Source organism: Mesoplodon densirostris, chromosome 6 (genome assembly GCF_025265405.1).
Source record: "Mesoplodon densirostris isolate mMesDen1 chromosome 6, mMesDen1 primary haplotype, whole genome shotgun sequence".
Taxonomy (NCBI): domain Eukaryota; kingdom Metazoa; phylum Chordata; class Mammalia; order Artiodactyla; family Ziphiidae; genus Mesoplodon; species Mesoplodon densirostris.
The window spans coordinates 114,306,286-114,315,353 of record NC_082666.1 but is presented as its reverse complement, the minus strand read 5'-3'; the positions used below and the strand labels follow the sequence as shown (position 1 = coordinate 114,315,353).

Here is a 9,068-nt window from a genome sequence, read left to right as displayed (position 1 = left end):
GACAAAATTCAACACTGGTTTATGATAAAAACCCTTTAGAAAGTAGGTATAGAGTGAACTTAACTCAACATAATAAACGCCACATATGACAAACCCACAGCCAACATTGTTCTCAATGGTGAAAAACTGAAACCATTTCCTCTAAGATCAGGAAGAGGGAAATGTTGCCCACTCTCACCACTCCTTTTCAACATAGTTTTGGAGTTTTAGCCACAGCCATCAGTGAAGAAAAAGAAATAAATGGTATCCAAATCAGACAAGAAGAAGTAAATCTGTCATTGTTTGCAGATGACATGATACTATACATAGAGAATCCTAAAGATGCTATCAGAAAACTACTAGAGCTAAAAAACGGATGTGGTAAATTAGCAGGATACAAAATTGATGCACAGAAATCTCTTGCATTCCTATACACTAATGATGAAATATCTGAAAGAGAAATTAAGAAAACACTCCCATTTACCATTGCAACAAAACATAGAAAATACCTAGGAATAAACCTACCTAAGGAGACAAAAACCTGTATGCAGAAAATTATAAGACACTGATGGAAGGACTTAAAGATGATACAAACAGATGGAGAGATATACCATGTTCTTGGATTGGAAGAATCAACATTGTGAAAATGACTCTACTACCCAAAGCAATCTACAGATTCAATGCAATCCCTATCAAACTGTCAATGGCATTTTTCGCAGAACTAGAACAAAAAAATTCACAATTTTTATGGAAACACAAAACACCCCAAACAGTCAAAGCAATCTTGAGAAAGAAAAATGGAGCTGGAGGAATCAGGCTCTTGGACCTGAGACTATACTACAAAGCTAAAGTAACCAAGATAATATGATACTGGTACAAAAACAGAAATATAGATCAATGGAACAGGATAGAAAGCCCACAGATGAACCCACCCACATATGGTCACCTTATTTCTGATAGGGGGGTCAAGAATATACAATGGAGCAAAGACTGCCTCTTCAATAAGTGGTTCTGAGAATACTGGACAGCTAAAAGAATGAAATTAGAACACTCTCTAACACCATACACAAAAATAAAGTTAAAATGGATTAAAGGCCTTAATTTATGGCCAGACACTATCAAACTCTTAGAGGAAAACATAGGCAGAACACTCTATGACATAAATGACAGCAAGATCCTTTTTGACTCACCTCCTAGAGAAATGGAAAAAGAAACAAAAAGAAACAAATGGGAACTAATGAAACTTAAAACTTTTGCACAGCAAAGGAAACCATAATGCAAAAAGACAACCCTCAGAATGGAGAAAATATTTGCTAATCAAGCAACTGATAAAGGATTAATCTTCAAAATATACAAGCAGCCCACGTAGCTCAATATCAAAAAAACAAACAATCCCATCCCAAAATGGGCAGAAGACCAAAATAGACATTTCTCCAAAGGAGATATAGAGATAGCCAACACACACGTGAAAGAATGCTGAACATCACTAATTATTAGAGAAATGCATATCAAAACTACAATGAGATATCACCTCATACTGGTCAGAATGGCCATCATGAAAAAATCTACAAACAATAAACGCTGGAGAGAGAGTGTGGAGAAAAGGGAATCCTCCTGCAGTGTTCGTGGGAATGTAAATTGATACAGCTACTATGGAGAACAGTATGGAGTTCCTTAAAAAACAAAAAATAGAACAACCATAGGACCCAGCAATCCCACTCCTGGGCATATACCCTGAGGAATCCATAATTCAAAAAGAGTCATGTACCACAACATTCATTGCAGCTCTATTTACAATAGCCAGGACATGGAACAACCTAACTGTTCATTGACAGATGAAAGGATAAAGAAGATCTGGCACATCTATACAATGGAATATTACTCAGCCCTAAAAATAAATGGAATTGAGTTATTTGTAGTGAGTTCAATGGACTTAGAGAGTGTCATACATAGTGAAGTAAGCCAGAAAGAGAAAAACAAATACCGTATGCTAACACATATATGTGGAATCTAAAAAAAAAAAAAAATCCTTCTGCAGAACCTAGGGGCAGGGCAGGAATAAGACACAGATGTAGAGAATGTACTTGTGGACATGGGGAGTGGGAAGTGTAAGCTGGGATGACGTGAGAGAGTGGCATGGACATATATACACTAACAAATATAGAATAGATAGCTAGTGGGAAGCAGCTGCATAGCACAGGGAGATCAGCTCCATGCTTTGTGTCCACCTAGAGGGGTGGGGTAAGGAGGGCAGGCGAGAGATCCAAGAGGGAAGGGATATGGGAATATATATATACCTATAGCTGATTCACTTTGTTACACAGCAGAAACTAACACATCATTGTAAAGCAATTATACTCCAATAAAGATGTTAAAAAAATAAATTAAATAAAATGTAAGATTTTCTTTCAACTGATATTCAAAGGAGGAAACTGATCTGTTCATCCATATGAAGGAAGAAATCATTATTGCAGACCTGGTAGAGAGAGCCTATCTTTCAAGCTTTACTTCCAAGTTGCCTTTTTCCGAAGAAGTGAATCACCTTGTGTAATACTGCTTATACATGATTTTTCATTATGCTAACTCTAAAGCAGAGGTAGTGTGTGTGTGTACGCATGTGTGGTATATGTGTCATGCATGCATGTGTGTACATGTGTGGGTGTGTGTATGTGTGTGTAAATTCTAGAACTAAATTTCATTAGCTACTAAGTCTAATAAAAATTCCTACCTAGAGTGGGATCACATACTACATGGTAGCTCTGCTTTCACATTATTAGAAATCCAGGAACCCTCAACCTTGCTCGCCCTTTCTGCCAGGAGAGACCTCGTCCTTCCACAAATGTTTGCAAATGTGTTTTCACCAGGATTCTGCAAGCTCTGCTCTGGCATTCATACTGTCTGATTTGTAATATGTTAAAATTGCTCTCACTTAATTATCACTAAAAAGTGGCTTTTCTTCCAACATGTTTTATCTCACTCTTGTGCTCTAAGTCATGGTAATTAATTTGACTGAAACTCCTCATTAATCAGGCGGAAGTTGAGCTGTGCAGATTCTGGTAATCTGGACCTCCTTTTTTGCCCTAAATCATCTAAGGGCCAAAGGGGTATAGTCTCTGCTGCTTCCTCAGGTCAGAAATACATTCGCTTTTATTGAGGAAATGCCCAAGTCACTTGTGAATCTTAGCAACAGCTCTGTGACCCTGGCCTCGAGGGCATAATTATCTTTACGGCTTTTTGACTGAGCATCTGTCTCCCTTTGTTAAAAATGTGTTCATTGGTTGTGTCACAGAAAAGCCCACCCACCCTGCCGTGCACAGCAAAGGCTGATTAAAAGAAGGGGTTCTCTGGCAAAAAAACTCAAGACAGAGAGATGCGCAAGATAATGAACAAAAGATGCTAAGCAAAGGTTAATTGGGGAACAGCAGAAAGGCTGACTGCATCTGAAATTATCTGCTTTGACGCCAGTCCACAGTGGTCTCCTCTCCTTTGAAGCCCTCAAGCTCTGTGCTGGGATTAGGAACTGTTTCAGGGAGATGCTAAGATTTCATCCAGGACTGCAGAATGGGAGGGTGTCTGCTCTCTGCTCCCATACCACAAAATGGTCTATAGAGATGGGTAAGGGTGTTTACACAGGTAAGAAGAGCAATAATAATGCCTTAATGATACCCCCAGAAGAGCAATAATGATGCTTGGATTTTCCCTTGGGGAGGCATTGGGTTGTGGGAGGAGAGGAAGGGGAAGGGATGTGAGTCCCTGCCAGAGGTGCTGTGTAAAGGGACACTGGACAAGGGAGTTGGGACCATGCATGCTGTGAGTTTACTGGGACAATTTCCATATGAAATTCCATGAGGAAGTATGGGGGGAAGGGAGCCCCTGAACAGTGGCTTCGACTCCCCCAGTGACCTACAAAGAAGGCTTAGAGAAAGCAATATTGAAGGAAAAATTCCTGGCTATCTGTACCCTGGCAGAGCTGATGGAAGCTCTCTGGCCAACACTGGATTCTATGGTGGCTGCTCTCAAACCATGGTCAGGGAAGCAGCCCTGCTCCATGTCACCAAGTACCAGAGGCTCGGGCTAGTTATGTGGGCTGCACTTGGGTGTTTGGGAAAGAGAAAGTTGGAGGGGAAGCTGAGCACAGGATGGAGGAGGAGCTCAGAGGCAGAGGAGCCAGGCAGAATTCTCTAGAGCCACAGGGAACTTGGGTTAAAAATCAGGGATGAAGCATCCATTTCCTGTGTGATGGTTCTTGTTTTTAGAATATGGCTTGGGGAGGACAGAGGTTTTCCTGGAAGCATTCGCCATATTCATGGCCACTTGGCAGCTATAGGCCAAGTTATCAAGGGACATCACTCACCATCCTGGAGTACGGCCCAAGCATATTTTGATGAGGGTGAGGCTGGTTTCTACCAATGTGTCTTGACCATCCTCATGCTGCAAGCTCCCTCCTCCAGGGACAATAGGATTTATCCCGCCTCTGTGGTTAATTTGAGTGAAGAGAGGAAAACTGTTGATACTAACACCAAAGATGCGTGACATGCCCCGGGGTGATATCTGTGCTGTGGTTGGCAGTACAGAAATAACCGCAGAAGCACAGCCAAAGAACAAGGCAATATTCCCAAGGCTACTGACACCGAAGTTCCCTGAGTCCTCCCCCTCCAGCTGACAGGCTGGGTGCTCCTGGCTAACTCACATCCCTCCTTAATGGTATAATTGCTCCTGGATGGAAATTCAGGAGTGCTGAAACCCATCGGGGAATGGTTAGGGGGCTACAGACCAGAGATCCCAGCCCCCAACTGCACTAGGCTTGTGCCCAATGCAGATCTCATCCCCCATCTTCATAGGTCATGAGCAGTTCTGGGCTTTCTCAATACAGATGGCTTTGGCCCCAGGGACACCAGCCAACTAAGATTAAGGAAGAGCCTTGCCAGGGGGATGTTGGACAGTGGGACCTCAAGTCACTACTGATTTGCAAACTCACGGGGGTGCACCCTATGGCTTGAGTAGAGTGTTACCATATCAAAGTGGGTTGTGTGATCCTGTAACCTCTGAGAAGCCGAAGCTCCCATTCTGGTGCACGTACTGGCTGAAGCAAGTGCCTCTGGCTGTCCCTGTCTTGGGGTCTCCATGGCCTGAGGTACCATTGGGCCACCCTCCTCTTGATATAGGCACTTGTGTGAGTACAATCGGAAGAGAGAAGCCTGTTTCAAAGTGAGCTGTTTGTGACTCTTCAGCCCAAGACCTTCTGGAGGGATAAGTCAGCAGAAGCTTCAAGGTCTGTGAGCTTCTGAGAAGCGTAAGGAGAGACTGAGAAAACTATAAACTATGATTCATTTGTCCTCCTTCACATGTGGAAGCATACTTGGATAGTGATACAACCACCAGTGCTGTAAGAAGCCTCCTAAAACTTTGCAGTCTGAGATGGTTAATCACGTCAAAAACCTCTGAACCCTAAGTTAGCGTCGCTCCAGTGGGGATGTACTCACTGTGGAGGCCGGCTCTTTACAGCCCGAGAAGACCCTGGCCAGCCTCTCTGGCTGCGCCGAAGTCTTGTCTGCATTCCTACTTACTTCGGGGCACCACCATCAAGAGTTGGCTCCAGCATCTACTGTTGCTGCCACTACTAGTTCAAGCACCATGCAATTTACCTCGTTTTCAGATGCTTCTATCTCCACTGCTCCTACTGGGGTCTCATTTGCTGCCCAACAACTTTGGCTGGAACACTTGGTGGTACAACTTTGGGATTTGGATTAAAATTCCCTGGAGCAGGTGGAGCAGCTCCTGTTGCATCTACTACAATGTCAACCACCACCACCACAGTCACCAGGGGCTTTACCTTGAATCTAAAACCGCTGACATCAACTGAGATTAATAAGACTGTTCAGGTCGGCATTACTTCTATACCTTGTACTTTCACTGGTAATACCATCATAACTCCTGTGATGACCTATGGTCAGCTGGATGGTCTGGCAAACAAATGGAGCCTTGAGTTAGAGGATCAAGAGAAACACTTTCTTCACCAGGCCACCCAGGTCAATGCTTGGGACCATACATTGATTGAGAATGGTGAGAAGATCACTGCTTTACATGGAGAAGTAGAAAATGTGAAACTGGATCAGAAAAGGCTGGAACAAGAATTGGATTTTATCCTGTCACAGCAGGAAGAACTAGAAGATCTCTTGACCCTTTTAGAGGAGTCTGTAAAAGACCAGAGTGGGTCTATTTATCTGCAGCATTTAGATGAGGAACATGAGAGGACTTACTAGTTAGCAGAAAATGTAGATGCTCACCTGAAACTAATGACCCAAGATCTCAAGGACGTTATTGAGCACCCAAATACATTTGGAAGTCCTGCTGACACTACTGATGTGCTCCAGCAGATCTGCAAAATTCTGAATGCTCATATGGACAGTCTACAATGGATTAATCAGACTTCAGGTATGCTGCAAAGGAAGATAGAAGAGGTAACACAAGTTTTCGAGCATCATCATTGCAAGGAGCAGGAGTGCAATGTCAGGATTGCTCTTGATTGAATGACCCTATTTTCAGCATGTTGTTTTTGGATTATACATTACCTACAAATTTTGATGGTGTTCATTAGAGTAGTGTTTACAGTTACTATTCAATATTTGGTGGAAAAAAAGTGTGCATGTATTTTTTTTCCACTTAAATATTGTACTGTTGGGAACTACAGAGTTTGACTTTTAGTATCAGCAAATCAATACTATATCAGCTATCCAGGCAGAAACCTATTTGACGTCAACTCTGTGTGTGTAATTCATGGCTTACTCTCCCAGATACCATATCTTACTGACAGCACACGTTGTCCTTTTCACTCCAACCAGATCATAGAGAAATGTTTCCCAAAAAATAGATGCCAACCAGTCTTTACTGGGTGCCTGTTAATATTCAATGTATAGTGTTTGCTACTGTAAAGTCTCTCTCCTAAAGGAACTGTCTACTTTGAGATATAATTAATGCCTGTCTCTATAAAAACAGTATAAACCATACAGTAAAGTGTGTTATGAATTACAGAAGCTATGCTATAGAAGTTCAGAGAAGTGAGGAAAAGTTAGGGTGGATTTGGGACTTGAATTACGTTATTTTAAAAAGTGTATGGTTCAGGCAATTCGTTTATTTTTGATGTACAGATAATCTGGTGTTTTACTGGGTTTTAGCATATGATTTATAGTTGTGGGTTTTGTGTATTTGTTTATTTGTTTTTCAAGAAGAAAACCTGTCCTTAGCTTGGGAACAGTCTGATTTCTTGTGTTTCATGTTTCCCCTAAGCCAAAAATAAAGGTGACACTCTGAAAAATAAAAGTGTAACACTAAAATAAACTACTCAAAAGTTTTTGAGTGACTTAAAAAAAAATCTCCAAATGACATATCAGTTGGGGGCATACAGAAGGAACCGTTTAAAAGTATGATGTAGGTAGATTGTCAGACTCTATACCAAAGGCACACAGCACACCAATACCTTGTGCATTTAGTCTATCCTAGACATTTGGGTGGGATTCACACATGGATCCATGCCATAATTTTGCAGAATAAACACAGCAAATGAGAAAGTCTGTTGCTGATGTAATTAAGGGCATCTGTTGGTGCCCTCCTCAGCTTCATTTCAGAGGTCTGAGGCTTGGCAGCTGGGGCCTAAACAAGGGTGGATGTCAACAGCCCTGATTCACGTGGGGAAAAGTAAAGGAAGCCAGTGAGTTGGCATCTTGGCTAGTAGGGAAGTAGCTTGTCAACTGTAGAACTGACTTGTGATTCCAGCATGGAAAGCAAATGGGTATTGTGTACATCAGGGCTTCTGAACTTCACTATACATCAGAGCCACCCAGAGGGCTTATTAGAATGCACTTTCTGGGCTCCCAGCATCTGTAGAGTTTCCAACTCAGCAGGTTTGAGGTAAGGTCCACAGATTTGCTTTTCTAACAAAGTCCAGATGAGGCTGATGATGGTGGTCTGGGGACCCCCACTTTGAGAACCACTGTTGTCTATTATAAGGATGTGCAAGAGCAAAAGCCATAGCTAGTTGGGGACCTGTCCGATAGGTCTGATATCTCTTTCATAATATAGGTTCATTAGCTCTACAGAGGACCCAGAAGCAGAGAAGAAGGGGCGTGTGTAAGACAGAGAGCAAGTACCTCAAAGGAACTCTCACGAATGCTAATGTGGATATTGCTGGGCTGTGAAAGATGACACCTTGGTCAACAGGGTTACCAAATGTGAGTTCATATGTCTGATGCACAGTGAGGCCAAACAAACCAAAACTTTGGAGTTTGGAACAGAGAAAAAAAATTTGAGGGCCATGCAAGGAGAATGGGTAGTTCATGCCCCCCAAACCTCCAAACTCCCTGAAAAGTTTCAGCAAAGCATTTTTAAAGACAAGATTAGAGAGGGGCATGGTTGGTTGTTGCAAACTTCTTGGTGTAGGAATCCTTTGTTCTTGTGGCTGTCCACATAATTCAGGTCAGGATGTTCCTGTAAACGTCCAACAAGACACATGGCATTCTCTGTTCTGCAACTTTTTATCTCTATATGAATAGAAAAGTATTATACCCTTGAGGTCAGAGCCTTGAGAATGGGCAATCCTGTATAGTTCAGGCTGTAGGCACCATTCGTAATTTGAAGCAAAAGCAATAGAATACGAAGGTTAAAATAAAAGAAACAGATCTAATATGGATTCAGATTTATTCTTCCCTGTTACAACAGCACAGTCCAGAACTAGAGCCTACCCCAGAGGCTGTACTAAAGGTAGCTTTGGATCCCCTCACCCTGAGCCAATCCCTGCTGACACAGACGGGAGCACACAGTGAACAAAGACAGGCCTTGAAGAGGGATGGGCATGACCCATCTCCCCAGTCATTAAGGTCCTGCCCAAGGAAGTCCCTGATAATAATGGAATACTATAGAGACTATAGCAGTCCCCCCAAAATAGCTTTGGAAATAAAGGGCGGTGCCTGAGATGAGCCAGAGTGCTGATAAATTTGGAAAACAGAGGGATTGATTTTAAGGAAAATTGAGATATAGTTTTCTTGGTATAAAATGATAGAAGATATTTAGGGAAAAAAAGAAACAAATCTGAC

The 9,068-nt window shown here is 42.2% G+C and overlaps 1 pseudogene; it reads left to right on the top strand.

Moving 5' to 3' along the window:
- The first annotated feature begins 5,613 nt into the window (after positions 1 to 5,613).
- Positions 5,614 to 6,509, top strand: LOC132491693 (nuclear pore glycoprotein p62-like; annotated as a pseudogene).
- The last annotated feature ends 2,559 nt before the right edge of the window (positions 6,510 to 9,068 follow it).